Source organism: Octopus sinensis, linkage group LG8, assembly GCF_006345805.1.
Source record: "Octopus sinensis linkage group LG8, ASM634580v1, whole genome shotgun sequence".
NCBI lineage: Eukaryota > Metazoa > Mollusca > Cephalopoda > Octopoda > Octopodidae > Octopus > Octopus sinensis.
In genome coordinates, this window is record NC_043004.1 from 9,223,942 (window position 1) to 9,236,922 (window position 12,981).

Below are 12,981 nucleotides of genomic sequence, written 5' to 3' on the forward strand. Positions count from 1 at the left end.
AATTAAAGGATAAAAATCATTAAAAAATTTATCAGTGGGTCATATATAAAATAGACTTATTTAGGTGAATTCACATATAGTTTTATAAGAGTATACAATACAATTTCTAATTAAGAGGAGAGAGACTTCAGCAATGTGAGGACCAAAGAACTGAAGTATTACAGATTGCAAGAGAGTGTGTGAGAGAAAACCATGATGTCATAAGAGAGCAATGTGTCTGCATGGATGATGGTGACCTTCCATTCAATGATTCTCTAAAGAGGGAGTCTTGGAGATGCCACTATGAAAGACTGCTGTGGAGAATGAATGGGTGGAGGAGTCTGCCAAATGTCGACCCAATTCAGGGACCAGCTACCCAAATCAACAGTACACTGGTAGATAAAGCAATTAAGGATATGAAGACAGGGAAAGTATCTGGCCCATCAGGATTCACTTCTTCTTATATTAGCAATTAATTAGGAATAATTAAGATGAAATTAATATCTGTCTTTAACTACCCTGTTAAATAAATGAATGTGTGCTTAGATGTTTTATGATAAATTGCATCTGTTTAATCTGATCATATTATGATGTGTGATATATGAAATATGTAAGATTATCAATAAATAATATCTAAGAGTATTTTATTTTCTATTTCAGACTTACCATGAAATATGTGCTGAGGACCGACATAATGATTGATGCAGGCGTTTAACCCTGGCTAAATCCTGACTCTACAGTTCAAGGGGGAAAGGAAGCTGTCATTTTAGATATCAAGAGGAATATAGACTAATGTGTTCTTCCTATTTGTATAATGGTAGAATTTGTTTTGCTGGGGAATTTACCTGTCATTTCTAGTGGGTTGTGTGATTCCTCAGAATGGCACTCATTCACTTGTTGCACCTCTTTTCAAATTGTGCTCCTCTTCCTAGAACAATCTAAAGCAACAAGGATTATTAGACTACACTGCAAGAATTTATATTTCCTATATTCCAAGTGTGATTTAGTTCTTTATATATGTAGATATATTTAAAAAATGGAGAGCATTATAAAACTATCCGTATCGCAAAGCTTATATAGATGAGTTGTATATATTCATTAATGCCTTTTGTATTTATATAATGTGTGTATCTCCTTGCCTCATGGTTCTGTTTATTCTCATAAATATACGTATATATATTTGTAAATATTGTCACATCAATTCCATATCTATATGTAATTTCATTTTGGTAGGTTATATTTTTTATAAATAAATTTAAAAAGTCTCAACTTGTAAATAAATTTACTTGTATGTATATGTATATATTAATTCCATATCATTTTAAACTTCATGTATGAATTTATATCTGTAAATAATGATGGATCTTTTGATAAAATATATATACATACAGTGTTTTAATTCATAAATTTTAATTTTCACATATATTTTCAGAACTGTTTTACCTCATGAATATTTTACACCCCTCTATATATGCGTGTGTTTGTATGTATATGTAAAAAAATTCTACTTTTAATTATTTAATATGCACTAAACTATGTAAATATGAACAGACATGTCAATAATCTTTTCTATATATATATATATCATATAGGTATATAATATATTTTAGTAGGCGCATGGCTCATTGGTTAGAGCCACGAGCTTACGATCGTGAGGTTGTGAGCTCGAATCCCGGACCGGGCTGCGTGTTGTGTTCTCGAGCAAGGCACTTTATTTCACGTTGCTCCAGTTCACTCAGCTGTAGAAATGAGTTGCGACGTCACTGGTGTCAAGCTGTATCGACCTTTGTCTTTCCCTTGGATAACACTGGTGGCGTGGAGAGGGGAGGCTGGTACGCATGGGCGACTGCTAGCCTTCCATAAACAACCTTGCCCGGACTTGTGTCTAGGAGGGTAACTTTCTAGGTGCAATCCCATAGTCATTCATGAACAAAGGGGGTCTTTACCCTTTATATTTCAAATTTTAAATAAACTTTACCAAACATATAAATAAAACATTATTTTTACAATAATTATTTTGTTTGTTTTTATCTATTTCTTGAAATTTATTTTATTTGATTAAATATACAAGTGTATATGAAAGGCATCTGAAAAATAATGCTTTTCAATAAATCTGTTTGCAGTAGAGTAGGAAATGATTTCAAATCTGTAATGTGGTTGGAATTAGGAAGGGCAACTGACCATGTCAAGCTAGAATTTGGTGTTCCCGGAAGTGGCCTGTTTCATCAGGTTCTTTTGAATCGTCCACCTCATACGACCAAAGGAAATAAGCTTTCAGAGGGCGAGAATCATGATGCTTGACATCTTTTAAAGACATGGATTCAATGAAGTCAAGAAATGGACTGTAGCATGTTTTAAAAGTGAAGAAACCAAGCCTAGACTTGTTCTTTGAAGAAGTCTCTTCTTTCTATCCAATGATGCCAGCCCCTTCTTCAATAGCAATGAATTTCATTTGTATTGATTTGTCACCAGTATTCAATCAATATCTTTGTCAGCGTGATTGTATGTCATAAAAAGGAGCCTATATAAGCTGACCGATGCTGAGGTTGCACCTGGAGATGTTTTAGGGAAATGAATCAAACGAGCTACCTGTATTTTGCTAATGAGTAGTATTTTTTGTCAGTGTGATTGTATGTTATAGAAATGAGCCCATTTAAGCTGCCTGATGCTGGGGTGGCACCTGGAGATGTTTTAAGGAAACGAACCTAAAGAGCTACCTGTATTTTGCTAATGTGTAGTATTTTTTGTCAGTGTGATTGCATGTTATAGAAATGAGCCTAAATAAGGTGCCGGATGCTGGGGTTGCACCTGGAGATGGTTTTGGGAAACAAATCAACTCCTTCTATTTTGCTAAAGTGTGGTTTTTATGTTATTCTTAACTTACACTGATTGAAACAGACACTGGTTGTGTCAGAGTCACTGACTCAAACATCCGCAAGCACATATATATACTCGATGGGCTTCCTCACAGTTTCTACTTACCAAATTCTCTAAGTACTCATTGATCAGTGAAGGTCTATAGCATAACACATTTATGAAATGTGCCGTGCAGTTCCACTGAACCTGGAACCATTAGCTTTCAAAGGGTGCTTCTTATCCCCTCCAAACATGCCTACACCTATTGGTCATAATAGCAAACAGCATTTCCTCAGCATCAGTGGAATATATTAGATAAGTGGCAAACATTAACAGCAATTCTTCAAGTTCTTTATAACATAATATATAAGTTAATTTCGGTGTTATGGACCAATGAAGGAGACTCTACATGTTAGCTCCATGTGTAAGAAATAGGAGGCATATTTTCTTGAAATCATATCACATGCTCTGAGTGAAGGCCTGAAGGAAAGGCTTGATAGTCATGGTTGGAGTGTAAACATATACCCTTCAAAGTGAGAGTTTGTAATCTGGTTGTTGGTCCATTATACGCTGCTTTGTTTATCATATCCATGCATGGTCTTCTGCTGATACACACTCATCTTTACATCTGATGATTCACTGTGGCAGTTAAGTGACTTCTTTGAGCATGTACTGAAGGGTAGAGCAAGGAAAATTGCTTGATGCAATGCCTTCCATTTATCATGATGTCATCTACATCACGTACATAGGCAGAGTGGTTAAATGATGTTTCCGAGGAGAGGATGCGCCATTTGAAATTGTATGTATGTATGTAAGGCTGTATCATGTGTGGGGACATTGAATTAATCAGACTGTATACCGATCGCGCTGTTAAACCATTGGGAGTGAAGGACTCCTAGTCTTTGTTAGGGTATCCTTCTAGGAGAAGGTAACTCAGATAACTGGGATAACTCCAACGTAAAACCTGCGGCTCAGTGGTTACTGATGATGTTGACTTGTTCTTCTTTTCTGATTATGGCTGCTGTTGTTTAGTGAGTGCACAGCCTTTCCTCACTTTAAAAAAAATCTTGCACAGGCATTGCACGATAACAACATTGATTAAGCTTCGTGCAATGGCCATACTTGATAACGAGGGGGCAGCCACCATGTATGTATGCAAGTATGTATGTATGTATTTATATAAGTATGTATGTCGGTCGGCCTCCGATCAACATGTGCTTTTTTAAGCTCCTAGAAAATCGCCAAGAAATTTCTGAAAAGCTGCGAAGGCTATTATAAATAAAACTCAAAAAGGAAATAAGCTTTCAGAGGGTGAGAATCATGATGCTTGACATCTTTTAAAGACATGGATTCAATGAAGTCAAGAAATGGACTGTAGCTTGTTTTAAGAACGAAGAAAGCAAGCCTAGACTTGTTCTTTGAAGAAGTCTCTTCTTTCTATTCAATGGGGCCAGCCCCTTCTTCAATAGCAATGAATATGATTTATATTGATTTGTCAACAGTATTCAATCTATATCATTGTCAGTGTGATTTTGTGTTATAGAAATGAGCCTAAATAAGCTGCCGGATGTTGGGGCTGCACATGGAGATATTTTAGGGAAATGAACCAAACGAGCTACCTGTATTTTGCTAATGTGTAATATTTTTTGTTAGTGTGATTGTATGTCATAGAAAGGAGCCTATATAAGCTGACCGATAATGAGGATGCGCCTGGAGATGTTTTAGGGAAACGAATCAAACGAGCTACCTGTATTTTGCTAATGTGTAGTATTTTTTGTCAGTGTGATTGTATGTCATAGAAAGGAGCCTATATAAGCTGACCAATAATGAAGATGCTCCTGGAGATGTTTTAGGGAAACGAATCAAACGAGCTACCTGTATTTTGCTTATGTGTAGTATTTTTTGTCAGTGTGATTTTGTGTTATAGAAATGAGCCTAAACAAGCTGCCGGATGCTGGGGTTGCACCTGGAGTTATTTTAGGGAAACGAATCAAACGAGCTACCTGTATTTTGCTAATGAGTAGTATTTTTTGTCAGTGTGATTTTGTGTTATAGAAATGAGCCTAAATAAGCTGCCGGATGCTGAGGTTGCACCTGGAGATGTTTTAGGGAAATGAATCAAACAAGCTACCTGTATTTTGCTAATGAGTAGTATTTTTTGTCAATATGATTGTATGTTATAGAAATGAGCCAATATAAGCTGCCGGATGCTGGGGTTGCACCTGGAGATGTTATAGGGAAATGAATCAGATGAGCTACCTGTATTTTGCTAATGTGTATTATTTTTTGTCAATATGATTGTATGTTATAGAAATGAGCCAATACAAGCTGCCGGATGCTGGGGTTGCACCTGGAGATGTTATAGGGAAACGAATCAGACGAGCTACCTGTATTTTGGTAATGTGTAGTATTTATTGTCAGTGTGATTGTATGTTATAGAAATGAGCCTAAATAAGCTGCTGGATGCTGGCGTTGCACCTGGAGATGTTTTAGGGAAGCGAATCAAATGAGCTACCTGTATTTTGCTAATGTGTAGTATTATTGTCAGTGTGATTGTATGTTATAGACATGAGCCCATTTAAGCTGCCGGATGCTGGGGTGGCACCTGGAGATGTTTTAGGGAAGCGAATCAAACGAGCTACCTATATGTTACTAATGTGTAGTATTTTTTGTCAGTGTGATTGTATGTTATAGAAATGAGCCTAAATAAGGTGCCGGATGCTTTGGTTGCACCTGGAGATGTTTTTGGGAAACAAATCAACTCCTTCTATTTTCTAAAGTGTGGTTTTTATGTTATTCTTAACTTACACTGATTGAAACAGACACTGGTTGTGTCAGAGTCACTGACTCAAACATCTGCAAGCACATGTATATACTCGATGGACTTCCTCACAGTTTCTACTTACCAAATTCTCTAAAAACATTGATAGTGAAGGTCTATATTACATAACACATTTATGAAATGTACCGTGCAATTCCACTGAACCGGGAACCACGAACTTTCAAAGGGTGCTTCTTATCTCCTCCAAACATGCCTACACCTATTGGTCATAATAGCAAATAGCACATCCTCAGCATCAGTGGAATATATTAGATAAGTGGCAAACATTAACAGCAATTCTTCAAGTTCTTTATAACATAATATATAAGTTAATTTCGGTGTTATGGACAAATGAAGGAGACTCTACATGTTTGCTCCATGCGTATGACATAGGAGGCATATTTTCTTGAAATCATATCACATGCTTAGGATTGACCTAGGGTTAAACGCTTGCATCAACCATTATGTCGGTCCTCAGCACATATTTCATGGTAAGTCTGAAATAGAAAATAAAATACTCTTAGATATCATTTATTGATAATCTTACATATTTCATATATCACACATCATAATATGATCAGATTAAACAGATGCAATTTATCATAAAACATCTAAGCACACATTCATTTATTTAACAGGGTAGTTAATGACAGTTATTAATTTCACCTTAATTATTCCTAATTAATAGCTAATATAAGAAGAAGATCAGACATTAGAGGAAAGAAGGATTGAGTCAATGACATCACCCACACAAATTAACTGCTAAATATTCTAATCACTCTGGGAAAAAATAAAATGTTAAAGCAGGATCCAACAAGTTTTCACTTGATTAATAAAATAGGAAATAGAAATAATAAAAAAAAAGAAGGACTTACCTTTCCATCTATATCAATGGCATCATTCAACTGCCATTCACCATCTTCATGATTGAAGAATTCAGTAAACTTTTCCTTACACACCAAACATACCTGTTGAACATGAAATCAGAAGAGATTAGAGAAGATTGTTTCAGCATTAAAAAAAAAAAACAGAGAAATGATAAGAGTTTTATAGCTAGGATGAATTATGTGTGTGTAAATTCATATTAACTGAGTTGAACAATAACTTGGAATTGACTAATCTATAGAAATATCTGAAATATAATATACCAATTACTAAAAGAGGAATTGGCCCAGGTATTTGTGGAGATGAATTTACTTGTCGCACTCCTTATTGTAATGCTAGACATGGACTGATATAATTCTAGAAGGTGATGATATACACAATCATGTGTAACTTGGAATCGCAATAACTGAAAGACATCAAGATTTGCTAGGTTTTATACAAACGAATCAAGCGAGCTACTTGTATTTTATTAAAGTGTGGTATTTATTTTATTCTTAACTTACACTGATTTAAACAGAGACAGATACAAACATCAACAAGCAGAGATACATAACCAATGGGCTTCCTCTCAGTTTCTACCTACCAAATTCTCTAAGTACTCATTGATCAGTGAGGGTCTATACCAAATTTGCCATGCAGTTCCACTGAACCGGGAACCATGAAATTGCAATGTTTGCTTCTTATCTCCTCCAACCATGCCTACACCTATTGGTCATAATATGCAAACGACATTTCCTCAGCATCAGTGGAATATACTAGATAAGTGGCAAACATTAACAGCATTTCTTCAAGTTCTTTAGAATATTATATATTAATTATTTTTGGTGTTATGCACCAATGAAGGAGACTCTACATGTTTGCTCCATGTACTAGAAATGGCAGGCATATGTTCTTGAAAACATATCACACTCTCTGAGGGAAAGGCTGGATAGTCATGTGTGGATGCAAACATGTTCAGTTGAGTTAAATACTATAAATTTGTCCTATTGTAAAAATGTAAGAGTTTGTAATCTGGTTGTTGGTTCATTATACGCTGCTGTGTTTATCAATGTTAGTGTCATGCTGGGGCCTTTCGCTAACATATCCATGCATGGTCTTCTGCTGATACACACTCATCTTTACGTCTGATGATTCACTGTGGCAGTTAAGTGACTTCTTTGAGCATGTACTGAAGGGTAGAGCAAGGAAAATTGCTTGATGCAATGCCTTCCATTTATCATGATGTCATCTACATCACGTACATAGGCAGAGTAGTTAAATGATGTTTCCGGGAGAGAGGAAGTGCCATTGAAATCAGTCTGGATCGTTGTTAAGCCTCTGCCTCCCGCTTCTCGCTTTTGGAAGAGTCGTTCTACGTTGCTGTTTATCTGAAATTATGTGTGCTGGTCAGTATCTTTAGTTGTTTTACATGTATGTATGTATTTATGTATGTATATATGTATGTAAGCAAGTAGGTAAGTAGGTAGGTAGGTAGGTAGGTAGGTATGAAGCTTGGTAGCTTGATAGGAGGGTAGGTAGGTAGCTAGTCAGGTAGGCATGTAAGTAGGTTGGTAGGTAGCTTGAAAGGAGGGTGGGTAGTTAGTTAGGTGGGTAGGTATGCATGTACGTATATATGTCTTATGTATTTATTTAAGTTTGTGTCACTTTGTGCTTGCATTTGCTTCACACCACCACAAGTCAACCGTTGTTGGGTTGTTTGTGTCACCAAAACTTAACGATTCATGGAAAGAGTATGGCCAGTACCTCACTGAATATTGCCTTATTCCCTTTACCAGAATCTATTGATGAAAATTCATTGCTATATCAAGAATTTTAAAGAATACATTTAGTTTCAACAGAATCTATACTTCCCAATCGATGAAACGACACGGCAAATAAATCGAAGAATATTTGTCGTTTACCGTCAAATCGTAGCAATATGGAATTTGGTCCTGAAACATATTTTTAATAGAAATACAAGGAACCTTTATAATTCTCATGTGTGTTGCTTCTAATTGTTTCTTTAATGCCAAAAATGATGAGCAAATGGTATTTAGAGATCAACGTAAATGCTATTCATTTCAGTTGGTTTCAATGTGACGGTTTCTTTTTAAAATAACTTTTTCGAGAATATCTGGAAAATACATTATTTACATTTGACAGACATTTGTCCTCATCTTAAATATAGAACCGTGTTATGTAATAGGTACGGAGCCAACATTGGACTTCAATGGAGACATATAGAGAAACTCAATCAAAAGCTAGCTCGTCAGGTGTGGACAAATATCCGTCAAATGTAAATTAATGTAAATAATGTACGTAATTCCTCATCTCTTAAATATAGAACTGTATTATCTGGAAAAATAGTTAAAATATATACCATGATATAATTTGGTATCTCTTGTGGCTTTTGTTATCAATGCATAGTAGTAGTAGTAGTAGTAGTAGTAGAAGTAGTAGTAGTAGTGGCGGTGTTGTTGTTGGTGGTGGTAATAGTAGTTTTATAACTAGCAATTGTCGTTGTTGTTGTTATTATTGTTGTCATCGCATGGGAGTGTTGTAGTAATTGATAAAAGTTTCTGCTGCGTGACACGTGATTGCTTTGAAAATACTGATGAGATCACATGACATTTATCTGGCTTCTGATTGGATGAGAAGTTTGCGCGCAAATTTTAATTTACTTTTTTATTCACAGGTAAATAAAAACAGCCAACACTTTGCGTCTTCAGACCAGGATCGAAACACTTTCGCGAGAGATACAACTGTTTTATTTGTAGACATTAAACACGGGCAGCATTTTCGGTTGGTTTATTCAGTATAACATTGCCGTATATTACATTCCGTTGTAAAGTAGCAGCCAAGGAAATGAACCGAAATAACAGCAGGTACATTTGGAAAGGAGAAGGGAAAGAAAACCAGCCAGAGTATCAAGTATCGAACACGGGTACCTACTTTAACAACTACCATCGTTACAGAAATAACCGTTGGCAGCCATATTGCTTACAAGGGCATCGTAGCCTATCTGGCTTTGGAAACGGCAGCAGAAGATATCTACAACATCGGAATTTGCAGCAATCGCATTATGCACAGTATACAAGAAGCCGTTATCAACGACAAAATGAAAAGCAACCATGGCTTTTATCGCAATCAACCACCACCAATTCAAATTCAATGCTTCAATCCCCAATAGTGTCTATGGACTCATATCAAACAATTCCGCCTGCTGTTCAACAAAACAAGGTACTCCAGGCTCCTGATGGAAGTACACACGGTAAGTACTTTGCTAATAATTTTATTCTTTAAATACATGATTTCTATTGTTAGTCTTTGTTTAATACGTAAATTATTTCCTGTTAATAAAATAATTAACGTTTCTATATTTTCAGAATTTAACGGCAATCATGTACAAGATGGACAGAGATTATCAACATTAAATAAACAGGATGGCCGACCCGATGCTTCTGGTACTCTTGAAATGGAAACGGATGTAAACAATTTTCAGGTAATTTCACAATCATTATATTTAATCCGTTCTTGCTGCATTTTTTTGTTTTGTTTTATGTTATCGTATTTTCATAGGAATGTTTCTGAGATTTCAAAAGTCTGACACAAGTTCATCGTTTCTTTAATAGGTTATTGGATTTTATTTCTATATTTTCAGAATAATCAAGAATACAAAAGTGAAGAAAAAGAAAGGAAATCAGAGAATAATCGAGTAAAATGGAAAGATTATAAAGCGAAATATGGCAACGAGTTGAAGATAAAATCGACAATTCGCTTTAAATCTCTCGTAGACAAAATTAAGGACAACACTTGTAATTTAAAAGTACATTATGTGGAAGATCGTTTCAAAAATAGGCAGAATGGAGAGATTTGCGATGTAAAAGCATTCCATGTAAGTAAATATTATGTTTATGTTGTTATTTCTCTATTTTTTTTCAAATTATAAATCTATGCGATTGTATTATATTAATTTTAAAAGTGTTAATTAGATTGTATATTATAAAAGTTAGCGATAACAGTTAACAAACTCTTTATATCTCTTGGTGAACAGCAAATTATTTGAATTGTTCTTACTTTGTTGCGTTTCTAGCTGAAATTTCATTCTTTTCTGTTCACAAGGAGGTGGCTAGCTTATAAGTTATTCAGAGTAAAGGTAAATAAGGACGAAATGGTCCTTTAATACGTTGGTAATGTGGTTAATTAACGAACTTATAAACCCCACATTGCCTATTCAATCATCTGGATATTTTTATGTAAATATATTTTCAGTTATTATGTCAATGTGGATGGATGTGATTATAAACAAAGGAAAATAATGCGAATTGAGATCCCAGATAGTTTCACACACACATTTCCCCCACTTTCCCTTGTATATGTATGATGTCTTTAATAAACAATTTCGTTCACCTTATATTTCAGAATGAACCAATGAAAGATTACAACGAATCAAAGATGGAAGTTAACACCAATCAAACAAAATGGAAGCTGTATAAACTTGAACACGGTAACGAGCTGAAAGTGAAGTCCAGCCTCACACCAATGTACCCTTCCGTATCTCAACAGAAGATGAGGAATATTTTACCAAATTTTGATACAACAAACTTCACAACGTAAGTTCATTTCGTCTTTCTTTCAATTATAATCTTTCTTAATCCACATCATAATTAATATATTTATTTATCTCTATTTGCATGAAACATATTCTCAATCTTGACTAAACGACATTATTTTCTCTTTCAGTGTCTCTCAGTCACTCGTCCACCAACTTTACTCTGGGAAACAATGTTCGATTTGTGGTGATAGGAGATCCAGTATTGATAACGATCACATGGATGCACATTTCAGGGAAAACTCTTTTGCAAAACACAGAAACTATTCCAAACACAGGCACTGGTACCTGCAAGAAGATTATGCTGAAGGTAAATCTAGGAATTATAAAAATGTTTGGTCAGTAATATACTCTTATTTTTGTTGTTGTATATTGTCTACAGGCCAAAATAAGAAATTGTGTTGTAATATTTTGATTTGTCTCGTGGCGTTTTTTATATGTGTTTTAATGTGATTATTATTATGGTTATTTTCCAGAAAACCCGTTTGAACTTCAACTGAGAAAACACCAACAGAATAAGAAAAAGAATATTACAGGACCGACAAAACATTCTGGCAATGATGTAAGTATATCCATTTCTAGTTTTATTTCTAGTTTGTTCTCCTTTAAATTGTTGTTTTACTTTTAAATGTGTTGCTTGAAATCTAAATATTCTAATGTTAAAATATATTCTAATTATAAATAAATACAAACCTGTATTTAATATTGTAGGAATTCATAGAAATATTGTGAAATATTATAAGTATTTATGCAGTAAGTACTGTAATATTTATGTGTTTATGCCTGTGTCCTCTCACTTAGCTGTTCAGTGAAAACATTGTATATATTCAATGTGCCAGGATGAAGTACATATTGGTGTGGAGGTGATTGGTCACATACATTGATGGATGTACTCCAGTATGGCCATATTCCCAGGATTAAAAGACTCTGTTCATTTCTGACACTTACCTCTTGCACTTTTATTCTTTAGCTTATTTTAGCCAATCTTGATGTCTTTCACTTATTGCGATTCCAAGTTACACATGATTGTGTACATCATCACCTTCCAGAATTATATCAGTCCATGTCTAGCATTACAATAAGGAGTGCGACAAGTAAATTCCTCTCCACAAATACCTGGGCCAATTCCTCTTTTAGTAATTGGTATAATTTATTTCAGATATTTCTATAGATTAGTCAATTCCAAGTTATTGTTCAACTCGGTTAATATGAATTTACACACACATAATTCATCCTGGCCATAAATCTCTTATCATTTCTCTGGGTTTTTTTTAATGCTGAAACACTCTTCTCTAATCTCTTCTGATTTCATGTTCAACAGGTATGTTTGGTGTGTAAGGAAAAGTTTACTGAATTTTTCAATCATGAAGATGGTGAATGGCAGTTGAATGATGCCATTGATATAGATGGAAAGGTAAGTCTTTCTTTTTTTTATTATTTCTATTTCCTATTTTATTAATCAAGTGAAAACTTGTTGGATCCTGCTTTAACATTTTATTTTTTCCCAGAGTGATTAAAATAATTAGCAGTTAATTTGTGTGGGTGATGTCATTGACTCAATCCTTCTTTCCTCTAATTTCTCATCTTCTTCTTATATTAGCAATTAATTAGGAATAATTAAGGTGAAATTAATATCTGTCTTTAACTACCCTGTTAAATTTTTGAATGTGTGCTTAGATGTTTTATGATAAATTGCTTCTGTTTAATCTGATCATATTATGATGTGTGATATATGAAATATGTAAGATTATCAATAAATAATATCTAAGAGTATTTTATTTTCTATTTCAGACTTACCATGAAATATGTGCTGAGGACCGACATAATGATTGATGCAGGCGTTTAACCC